This window comes from Cotesia typhae, unplaced genomic scaffold (assembly GCF_013202065.1).
Source record: "Cotesia typhae breed Kobodo isofemale line unplaced genomic scaffold, CoteBio_Ctyphae contig_48, whole genome shotgun sequence".
Classification (NCBI taxonomy): domain Eukaryota; kingdom Metazoa; phylum Arthropoda; class Insecta; order Hymenoptera; family Braconidae; genus Cotesia; species Cotesia typhae.
This window is the reverse complement of record NW_027423756.1, coordinates 2,448,719-2,461,635: the sequence shown is the minus strand read 5'-3', so window position 1 is coordinate 2,461,635 and position 12,917 is coordinate 2,448,719.

Below are 12,917 nucleotides of genomic sequence, written 5' to 3'. Positions count from 1 at the left end.
ATTTAATACCTTAAACTCATATATACATGATTATATATGAAAAATAGCCTTATATAATTAAATATAATTGTATAGAAATATATATAATTACATAAAATTATTTCCATAGAAAAAAAAAGACCATTCGGCAGTCGAAATGGAAGTATATTTCATGATAAATGTAAAAATTCAAAAATTACTGCGATCGAAAACAACGATAGCCATAATGAATATGGATCACTTTTCAAACTTAACATACTTCATTGGTAATGATGATATTTCATTGATAACAATTTTTTAATAAAATATTTGTTTCACTGAGATATAATTAAGAAAGAATGTGACATTTACAGACAAAGTATTCTGTCATAATTTACTGAATAATTACAATATTTTTTTAATGAGGAAATATTACCTTTTTTGATGGCTTGTTCCAAAAATTTTCTTTCTTTGAATTAAAAATTACAGAGATATTAATTGTAAAAAATAAAAATTATCCAATTCATTATTAAATATTATCAACTTTATTGAAAATAGTTTGTTTATATGAAAATAACAATAAACTTTGTTCAAGAAAATAATCCTTGAATCAAGAAAATTATTGATAAGAATATCCATGATCTTGTATTATTTTATTTTTAAATTCAAAAATGCTTGTTTGGATGTGCTCTAGCTGTTGTATTTCACACCTAAATTTTTTCCTGTGAACAGTAAGGAATTTAAAAAACAAAATGATTACATTCATTAACTATGTACTATCTTTACTTATTTATTTTATATCTTTCATTTTTATTAATTTTACCATTATTTTTTTCATTTTCTTTATTTTTTTTTTCTTGGTAAAGATCAATTATAAATTGACAACGCTATCGTGGTGACAAGCCGTGTTATATCGTATATATATATACATACACACATACACACATAAACACACACACACAGAGTGACGCCCTCGCGGGAATAGTCAGGGAAGCTTCCTAGGACCTCAAAACGTCGAGATCTGATGAAAATTCGATTGTCGAAAAACGGGTTGGAACCAATAACTTCCCGATTTTTGAAAATTTTCAATTTTCTTAGCGGGAAGTTAAAAAAAATCATTTTTACAATATAAGTATCAAACGATTCTAATTTTTATAAATCGTAAAAATATCTTATCGTGTGGAGAACTTTTTTTTTAATTCTTACCATTTGTTTAAACAAATAATTATTTGACAAAAAATCAAATCATTTCCACAATATAGGTATTAAATGATTCCAAATTTCATGAATCGTAATAATATCCTATCGTGTGGAGAACTTTTTTTTTCAATTTTTACCATTTGTTTAAACAAATAATTATTTAACAAAAAAAAATCATTTTCACATTGTAAGTATCAAACAATTTCAATTGTTTGATACTCATCGATTTAAGAAAAAAACAGTAAGAATTACAAGAAAAAATAAAAAAAGAAATTCCTCCGAGTTTCTGAGCAGCCGCTTACTATTGTTATTATTTGCCTCACATTATGATTATTTCCCCCATTTTCTCCGACAGAGGTTTACGGGGAATGGCGCATGCTCAATGCCTCGGGTCCCGACATCGAAACCCCATAAAGCTCATATTTTTTTAAACTAGTAATCTGTAATTTTGTATTAAAAAAATTTTTTTTTCAAAATTTTTTTTCTCAGGTCGATTCTTTATTGCCGAAAAAATTTATTCATGCGAAAATAATATTTTTTTCTTATTTGAACTATTTTTTATTGCATAAATAAAAAAAACTTAAAATTATTCATATAAATTCAAAAAAATTTTTTTAAGCTTAGCCAATTTTTTTGCTTATAAAAGATAGTGAAAGCTTTAATGAAAAAAAAAACTAAATCGATTGATTTTTTGTGGAGTTACAGCTATTTGTTTATAAGCGCTCAAGCGGAGTCGCGTTTTTTTCATTAAAAAATTAATATCTCATAAACTATTGATGGTAGAGACATCGGGTTTGGCTCATTTTATTCCTTATTGAATTCTCTAAATTTCATACGCAATATGTCTCGACTCATTTTGCGTAGTTTCCGAGACATTTTAATTTAAAGCTCAACGCTAAAACGCTATTTTTTAAACAAAAAAAAGCAACACTTCCCACATACACACAAATGTTCAGAATATTTTTCTGAGTATTTGAAAAAAAAAAAAAAAAATCTAAAATTGGACCATTTTGTCGAAAAGTTGCCAACAAACCCCTTTTTTTTCACGCCGACTGGACTAAGTAATTTCGAAGTAATTCTGAAAAAAACACTTTTTTTCGGCTTTTTTTTTCGACAACGACAATTCACGAACGAATCAATCGATTTTGACCGGGCTGGCGGCGATCGACGTGGTTTTCAGGTAGATTTCTTTAAAAATGTAACTATTGCATTAGTCCTCACAGTGAAATTTTCACCTGATTCTGCTATCATATGTCATAATTAGTCGATTAGGTTCCAAAAATACCATTGGTTAAGAAATATACATATACACTAGTCACAAAAATTAAGGGATATAAAAAAAATTCCAAATTTTTGAATGATTTTCAACGAGATGTAACTCCGAGAAAAATGGTCGTACAGAAAAAATGAAAAAACTCAATTGTAGCTTCAAGTATCTAGTTTTTATATATGTCTATGAAAAATTTTTGTCATGTCCAGGTCTAGAATTTTCTGTAAGCTTTTCTTTAAAGCTTCTGTAAAAATTTTTAAAATGACATTTGAAACTAAGGCAGATGTAGCGGTCAGAAAAAATTGAGTTATTTTTTTTTTAACAATAGTGGAACATTCTGAAGAAATTAAAAAAAAAAATTAAAAAAAATAATTTTCGAAAAAAAATTTCGAAAAAAATTGAAATTTTTTTTTTTTTACGCAAGGAATTTAAGAAAATTCACGAAAGGAATTTAAGCTAGAAAGAATACAAAAAATGAAAGTTCTATATGAGGAAAAGCCGAAATCCGCGGGGGGTATATCAATTTTTTTCATTGAAAAAATGAATAAAATTCACAAAATTGCTCATAATGGTGATTTTTGCAAAAACAAAGAATTTGAAGCTTCGGGGCACAATGAAAAAAAAATCGCAGTGTTTTGAATTTTTGAGAGATTTTAGGGGACACTTTAAGGTTAAAAAATTACCGACGATATCTTTCGTCCATCCATTTTATCCAAAGTTATACTAAGTTATCCAGATATCCTTAATTATGCGAATTTTTGTCTTTTTTTTCAGTCCGAGTTTTCAATTCAAAAATAATTTTTTTCCTAAAAGATGTTTACATTTTCTTATAAAGAATATTGTGCAGTTTTCAAAACCTTTCTTCAATTTCTTATACGATCATTATTCCCGGAGTTATTGATTATCAAAGATAAAAAGAACTTTTTTTCTTTGATTGACGATAACTCTGCGACAAATCGTCCTACAGACTTTTTGAATACGTCAAATTAAAGAGTATTAAATTCTCTGAAAGAGCTTTTGAACGAAGCAATCAAAAAAATTTTTTTAAAGCCCCTGGACCTTTTTTTAGACTAGAAAAAATTTGGAAAAATTTTTTTTTTTTTGTAGTTTCCTTAGGATTTTTCCAGACCTGGACATAACAAAAATTTTTCATAGTCATATATAAAAACCAGACACTTGAAGCTACAATTGAGTTTTTTCATTTTTTCTGTACGACCATTTTCCTCGGAGTTACAGCTCGTTGAAAATCACCCAAAAATTTGGAATTTTTTTTATATCTCTTAATTTTTGTAACTAGTGTGTATATGGGGAGTTCCATGCCAAATCGACCGCTTTTGAACTCGACCCCATTAGATTTAGCTGAAACTTTATCATTCTTTTCTACCCTTTGAAAAACATTTTTGAGAATTTTTTCCAATTTTTTTGTCCAACCCAAAGAAAATTATGAATTTAAAAAAAAAATAGCTTTTTTATTTTCAATTAGCCATAACTTTTTTAGAAATTGACTTTCGGGTACCTTTTTTTTTTTGGAACGAAGTTCCTTATGGAGCGTTGCGAAAGGGGGCTAGACGGAAAAAATTCTCACCAAAAGTTGTCACAACACTTTTTGCTATAGTAAGCTATAGTAAGCTATTGTAAACTTCGTTCCATCCGGGTGTTCCTTGACACCTCAAGTTTTTTTAATTTTGGTTTTTGAATGAACTTTTCGAAAAAATACACGAAAAAAATTTAACATGATTAATTATATAAAATAATCGGTTTTTTTTAGTAAAATCGTCATTTTTTCGAAGTCCGCTTTTTTTTTTTTTATTAAAAAAAAAACTTCAATTAATTTGACAACTATCCCCGCTAATCCCGGAGTGGGCCGATTTTTTTTTATATTGTTTTTATTTATTTAAAAAAAATTTTTCAAAAATGGAAAAAATTTTTTTTCTGTAAACTTCATTTCTATCATAAAATTAATATAATTTAACGATTTTATGATATAATTCTCAATTTATAGATTTAATTTACGAATATAATCACCAAGATTCAAATTTTAACCTATCAGTAAGGTCGATAAACCAGGGGAGGACAATAATAGACTTACCTATACACGGTTTTTTCATACCGTATAATACATAACATGTAAATTTCTGTTAATATTTTGTGCGATCAAGTGTCTAGTGAAAGATTGTTGATATTATATTTGCAAAATAAATAAATAATTATTATAGTTTATGAAGACTATTTTGATTGGGTGTTATTTGAAAAGCTAATTGTTTTCTTCTATTAATCTAAATTGATTGGAAGATTTTTATGAAGACATGATGGCATCAATAAAGCAATTCGATCGATGTTGTAATCCATTTAAGTTGGAATCACATTTAAGAAAAATGGTTTTACGTCCAGCAACTGACATGAAAGTAACGTTAGGTGGAAATTATTTGTTATGCAGTTCGTGTCGAAAAGAATCTTCAAAATCAGTAAAGGAACAAACAAATACTAGTGATGATCCTAATGTTGATGCAAATGACCGTGAAGATGATTCTAGTGACAACAATGAGAACAATGATGGTACTGACAGTGATAGTAACACAACTTCTACGGATCTCCCATTATCCTTATTATTCCGTAAGTTTTTAAAAATTATTCATACATTACTTAAATATATTCCTAGCAACTACATGTTTCATTGTTTTTTAAGGTTCCTTGTCGTTTAATAGCGAACCCAAAAATTCACAATCAAGCTCGGCATCCCAAGTTAGCGCTGAAACTCAATTACCCGTTATAACCGATGCATTGCGACTGTTGAATCAATCGCCGATTCCTTCAAAAAAAAAAATTAAATGATTATCAATTTTTAAATAATAAAATAAATCAGATATCCGACAGCTTAAAAAAAATTTTGCTCTCAGATGCCGATGAAGGATCGATCGACGACGATGGCGAAAATTTTCACTCCTTAATTAAAATGCTGCATGACAAATTCAATGATAAACAGATAAGTCATTAAAAATACAAATTTCAACATTTTTACCTGACAAGTGGAGTGAAAAACGTATTTGTGAAACTATGAATACATCACGACATTTAACAAGGGTAGCAAAAAAGTTGGTTGAAGAAAGGGGTCTACTTTCAACACCTAAATCGAAATTAGGTACGTATAGCGTATAATTAATGTTTCTGGTACATCTGAAGACTGAATTACTTAACATTTTTTGTATAGAGAGAACAATTACTCATCAAATGTTATTAAAAATTGAGAATTTTCACAACGATGATGAGTATAGTGCTTTGATGCCCGGTATGAAAGACTTTGTTTCAGTTCGAAATAATGATGGTAATCGAGTACACTTTCAAAAACGGCTTGTTCTGTCTAACTTAAAAGAACTATACCAATGTTTCCGTATGATATAAACCCAACAGAGAAAATTGGATTTTTGAAATTCGCTTCTTTACGACCGAAACATTATGTGTTAGCAGGAGCAAGTGGAACACACACCATCTGTGTATGTACGATCCATCAAAACTTTAAGTCAATGATGCTTGGTAATTATCAAATTAATTAATAATTATAAGTGTGTGAATTTTCTGTTTATTTAATAACTTTTCTTTAAGGTGCAAATCTGCATTCTTTAACAATAAATACAGAAAAGCCCATGAAACACTATAGTGATTGTTTGGACATGATAATTTGTGAGACTCCATCGGTGCAATGTTATTTGGGTGGATGTAACAACTGTCCAGGGGTAGATGAGTTGAGTAACATTCTATTAACATGTTTTGAGTATCAGGAGATCGAGAATATTACGTATAAGTATTGGATATCAAAACCGAGAAGTAGTCTGGAAACTTTTATCAAGCCTACAGAAGAATTTATTGAAAAGTTTTGCAGTGAACTAAAAGTTCTTTAACCTCACTCATTTATTGCTAAAGAACAAGCCAAATTTTTGAAAACATTGAAAGAAACACTGAAACCAAATGTATTTGTCATTATTTGTGATTTTGCAGAGAATTATGCGTTCGTAGTACAAAATGCAACATCTGGTTTTCACTGGAATAATAACCAGGCAACAGTTTTTCCGGTGCCCGAGAAAAACGGATTAGATCTGGCTATATATAAACAGATCTGCTAAGGCATTGACATGACACCAGTGCTGCCTTATCTGCCAGGAGATATTCCTCAGGTTGTTGAGAATGACAGTTGCAAAATTTATTGGAACATGCCATTTGCAACAACCCGGCGGATAGATCACAACAAACCTGATATTGTGCTCTTCGATAAGGCTACTCGTGACATTTATGTTATTGAGTTCTCGGCCCCGGCTGAATATAACATCTCAGCCAAAAAAGAGCACAAAAGACAAATATATCAGGATCTCCTGTTTGAAATTGGCAAACTTTACCCAGGTCACCGTGTCAAGCTTGTCGTCCTGATTGTTGGCGTCCTAGGAGGGATGAAACAGTCTTTTGTATCCTCACTTGCCAAAGTTCCAGCTTGCTCATCAAAAGCTGAGTTCTTGGCAGTTAGGATGCAGAAGGCTGTTATACTTGGTTCTCTCCGTCTCTTAAGGGAAATGACTTTGGCCTGCTGTGATCACTAACCGCCTTGTTGTGCGGAGTGGTCCAGCAGTAACGGATGGAGCTCAGGCTGGGCCCTCGGAGAATCGGACTCCGGGGATAACCCCCCTGAGCATTTAATAACAAAATAATAATAATAATAATCCTTTTATTCTGGATTGAAGAACTTGACCTTAATAACCCTTTAGGAAAGTCTTAAATTGCAGGGGAAATTTGACTTTTTAAGACTAGAAATTTGAATAGCGCACTACACGCCTTAACTTTAACCAGTGGGGAATCAGTTCCTATTTTTTTGCGAGTTTCGACTATTGACTAACTTCACACTCTCATGTATTTTTTTTGTAGGGACTTTTCAGATAATTAGTACCATAAAGATTCCTTCAAGAAGCTTTAATAACTCTGAATAACTCTTCTGGCAGAATCTCAAATAAATGCAAAAAATCTGACTTTTTAAGTCGAATGAAGACTTTTTCTGACTTAATTAGACTTTTTCGGACTTTTTAAGGAAAAAAAAAACTTTATGAACTATTGTTCGTACTTATTAAAATTTTTTCACCATTATTTTAGAGAAATTTTTCCACAAGGGACTTCACCCTCATTTGAAATCGTCTTGATTTATCCCTAATTACACAATATACTCTTTAAATATTAGTTTTTTATCAAATGTTTCTATTCAAAGTAATCAACGTTATTGTACATCATGTAAAAGTTGTTTTTTTTTTTTTTTTAATTATAAATTTTCTTTTACCAAAATATCTTTTAGAAAACTTGAAAAAAAAATTTTTTCTCTGACTTTTTAGGAGGAATTAGATAATGTTTCAAGAGCAGACTTTAGTCTCTGTAATAAATCAGTCAAGAAAAATCTCTTGATAAATTCACCGGTCTATTGGGAGTACATTGGCCTATATAAGTATACAAGAAAACATTTGCATCTCCATCCACATAAATAAAAATGCAGTCAACTTACCAAAACTTTAGACGTTTTACTTTTTTGAAGTTTATCAAATCAATATTGAAGGTAGAAAAAATTGTGTTTATCAAAAATCATAGAATCCAATGAAAAATTCATTCCCGTTTCTTGAACTGCTTGTCAATTTTTTGTGTTACTAATGGTTATCAAGATACCGTAATTTATGAATCAGAATTTCTTTTATCAAAATTCGGGCAATTGTGCAAGAAGCTGAGGTAAAAAAATGTCACATAAACGAAATTGATGTTTGAAAAACAGGTTATTAGACCCCAAATTTGTTTTTTGTGTTAATCCTTAAAACTACGTAAGAACAATATCTCTCAAAATTTTTTACTGAAAGATCCAAAAACTAAAATCTTAACAAAAGAACTCTTTTCTTATATTGATAATCATTTTCACCAAAATAAAACCCGTAAAAAATTAACGAAAAATTTAAAAATTTTTTCCGCTTCTTTAGTTTCTGCGAGAAGTATATCGCCTCAGCTGAGAATGAGTGTACAGTATACGAATTTACCAATTTTCTTGAAATTGAAAAATTTCGAGGAACTGCTGTATCAACATATTTTTTTATCTTACCCCTTTGAAAAATATTAATTTTCAAAAATAGAAAGTTAGTAATATCGGTTTGATAGTGAGAAGTTGAATTTTTATCAGATCTCGCCATGTTTAGACGATCAGCTGTGTGTGTGTGTGTGTGTGTGTGTGTGTGTGTGTGTTTTAGATAAGTTTAAAAATTTCTGAACAATCGACTCAAAAAAATAAAAATCGACCAACAAGTCTAAAATGGTAATAGATATAGTAATTTCAAAATTTGGAAAAAATTCTTTTCTGTAATAATTCTCCGATTTCTCATTTGAAATGGTTCATTTTTTATGCAAAACTTACAAATGAATATAAAAATGTTGAAAAATTATCGGATCACTCGCAAAGTGTTAATCAAAAGTCAAAATATACAAATTTTGTAAGCATAAATAAATGATGTTCTTTATGTTTCTATGAACAAAATTATAGGACAATTAAAAAATTAATGCCTGAAATAATTTTTTGTAAAGAATCCCAAGAATAGCGATTTTTAGAGTTTATGACTTGAATTTCTTAATCGAAATTCTAATTAGAAAAATCGATTTAATCGCATCCAATGTACAGACGTGAGCATTAATGCCTGTGTTACGTCCTCGTAACGGCGCGGTTTGAGAAGAACCGGCACTAAATAATATAAAGGAGTCTGGAGAATTAGGATGAGACGACCTCCAGTGTCGTCAGTAGGTGGACTCGAGTTTCCTCCGAAATAAACTGATTTAATTTGAAATTAATAGTCTCCGATTTATTTAATTAGTAATGCGATACAATTTAATTATCAGGAGGGAAAACCGTCGTACAGTGTAATGTTTATCGGTTTCTAGAGCAGTACTTAGTAGCTTAATGATATTATGAAAAAGGCCTCGAGTTCCCGATGCAACTCGCTTTTATAGACTCCCCAAGGGACGCGCCCTTGTAGGAGTAGGGTTGCTTATCAGGTTCTCGAAAATATAGAATGTTCTAGACTTTGGAGTTCACGCTTCCTGCGTCATCAGGGTGAGCTGGCTCATCGGCTGATGCCACTCCAGAGTCTAGTCCACGTAATTGTTTGTTGTTGACTTAGGACATTCTTTTCGTGAAACTTTCTGATGTTGCCGCGTACTGTACTCTAGTTTCCCTTTACATTTTATTATACATTTGTGTTATCATTAAACGTTCCTTGTTGGAATGTTAATGGTAACTTAAAAACAACTTATTTGTTCTACTGCTTGTTGAATCATTCTAGTTTTTCCATTAACATTCTTCGAAAGAAAATGTTAATGTGAACTTAAAAATAATCTGTTTATTCAGGTGTTGGCTGAGTTTTACTTATCATTTTCTTAGTATTTAATGTTTAACGTTTGGAATTCTTTACTTATTATTTAACATTATATTTATGAAAAAATGAATATTTATGAAATTATTGTACAATTGTTAGAGTTTAAATTAGCGCGCGTATTCGCTATCAGAGACATCTGCGAATGCAGGTGGGGACGTAACACGTCCCTCCCTCTAGACAAACGTCCCGTTTGTTGTTTAGGTGGCATTGATCTCAATTTATGCTTATGAGAAAAAAAATATGTTTTTCGCGCGTTAAATTATATTAAAAAAAATTTTAGGAGATTTCTCCCTCTCAGTAGGCTCGCGCCCCTTGTGGGTTAAGAGATACTCCGGCGGTTCTCCGATAACTGCTTTACCTGCTATAGGACTATTATTTTTATTTTTAAGTTTTTCTGAAACCTTACTGACAATGATCCTCTTTTATTTGTTTTTACTTATATATTACGTTTAAGTTTATGTTTATCTTTTTCTTTTAAAGTTCTTTAAAACCTTAATGACAATAATCTTCTTATTTTTGGAAGAAAATACATGTACGTTTGCGTTATCTCTATTATCTTTTAAGTTTGTATTTTACTCAACTGTCATTTGAAAAGAAAAAAAAATTTAGTTTACAATTTATTATGTATTATATTATTATTTATAATTCATTAATTTATTATTATTATTATCATCTTTCTTGGCTAAAAAAAATTTATGTACTTTTTGAACAATAAAATCTATGGTTATTTATTTAATTATTGTTGCTTGAATCGGTAATTCCTTGCTATCGCTGTGAAGCTTAAATGTTCATTTATTTATCTTTTTTTTTTTTTTTTTTGTATTTCTATATATTCGATGTTGTGGTTCATTCTTATATCTAAACATTATTAAAAATTTAATATTTTTATTTTATATTTCCTGTAAGAAAAGTATGTCATTATTTTTCCAAAAAAATTTGTTTCTCGTCATATTTTTTTTGTTTTAGGTGTGTTTCTTTTTATTTTATAGTTATTTTTGTTTTCAACCTGAATTTATAATTTCTGATCTATCGTTTATTCTTCTTTATTTTTCTTGTATCGTTAGGGAGTGAGCCGAAGGAAAGAAAACTTTTTGATGATAGAGAGAGACGAGAAAATATGGGAAATAATTGTTTCTAAATTGATTTTGGTAATTTGTGTATGTTTATATTAAAAAAATCTTATTTATGTATTTGAAGGAAAAAAAAAAAGGGACCTTGAGGGAAACAAGGAAAAGAAAGGAATTTTTTTTTTTTTTTTTTTTTTTTTCATTCACGTAGGTGTGCTTATGTATATATGCTGTAATTTTTACTAACAAAAAAAAATTTTATCTGAGGGGAGCGTTAAAAGAAAAAAAAATTTGTAAGAGTGGGGTAGTTCCTGCGCGTGGTTTCACTCTTTGTTTCGGGTTGTCGGTGTAATTTTGGTTATATTTTGCGTTTCTAAAAGTCTGGTCGCGTGAGTTTTGATATAGTCTGCGTAGGTCGGTATTTCGTCAAGGTAAGAAAATTCTGAGGGTAATCGGGCTTCTTTACCGAAAACTAGTTGGTAAGGTGTAAATTTTGTACCTTCGTGTACGCTAGTGTTATATGCTAATGTAGCTTGGGGTAACCACTTATCCCAATCGTTTCTGCTAGTATAATGTTTTATGTAGTCAGTCAAGACTTGGTGACTACGCTCAAGAGCGCCGTTTGACTGTGGTCTAAACGCTGTGGTTTTTATTTGTCTAATTTTAAACGTTTTTGCTAAGCAAGTCATTATTTTTCCTATAAACGCTTGACCTTGATCTGTTAATATGACTTTTGGACAACCGAATTTACATATAAAATGTTCAACTAAAGCTTCTGTGATATCTTTCGCGGTCATTGTTATCAATGGTATCGCAAAACAAAATTTTGATAGATCGTCTTGCATGGTTAAGATGTAAGAGTAACCATTAGCTGAAATTTTGTTGGGGACTACTATATCTAGAGCTAATTTATCCCAAACTTGGGCTGATGTGTCGGTAATGACCATCGGTTGTTTAGTTTTTATTCTAACTAGTTTCTTTTTCTGGCAACTAATACATTTTCGAACAAAATCTTCTACCTGTACTTTTATATTGTCCCAAAAATATCTTTGTCTTCTTTTCTTGTATGTTTTTGTCACACCTTTGTGTCCTGACATAGAAGGTTCATGGTTTTCTAACATTATTCTATGTCTTTCTTCTATGGGGGGTATTATGATTAATTCTCTGCAAATAGTAAATTTTATTTCTGTTCCTGCGAAAATTTTTGTAATGATACTTTTAATTTTTGACCAAACTACTTCGCTTAAGTTACTGAGTCCTTGTGATACACTAATTGTTTTGATATTATTATCTATAAGAAATGACTTCAAGTTTTTGAACGCTTTTAAATAATTTGATTCTAATGGTTTTTCTTTATCATGATTTTGTGTTACTAAAGCTATAACTTTTCTTCTTGAAGAACCCATTTTTATTATGTCTCCGATATCGTGTGTAATATTTGGATTTAATTTATTTAAATGACCTACTCTAATTAATTTTCTCCCTATTTCACTAGATACGGTGCTATCTGCGTTAATGAAGCATAGATAACTGTTTTTCTGCATTAGTAGATTGTCTTTTGTTTCGAAGATATTTTCGTTACTAAAATCGTTTGATATTGTTGAGTTTTCGGATGCTGTAGAGCTATCTGAGTCGTTTCTTTTGTCGTTATTTAAATTATTATCGTTTCTTGGGATTCTGTTTGTGTTGTTTGTCTGTGATTTCTTTTTGTTTTGAGATTTTGTCTGTTCGTTATTGTTTATTTGTTCTTCGTTGTCAGTGGAATCGTTATTTATTGGTAAACTATTTATTTTACTTGTTGATTTGTTTTTCTTTTTGTTTTTAATCCTATTTCTTGTTCTATTACTGTTTTCTAATGAATTTTCGCTATTTGAGTCTGTAATTCCTGTTGGATTTATGTTGGAAAGGTTTAGGGAAGGTTGTCTGAATTCGTCTGACTCTAATATAGTTGAGTTATATGTTCTTTGGCTAATATTTTGTTGAGTGTTATCT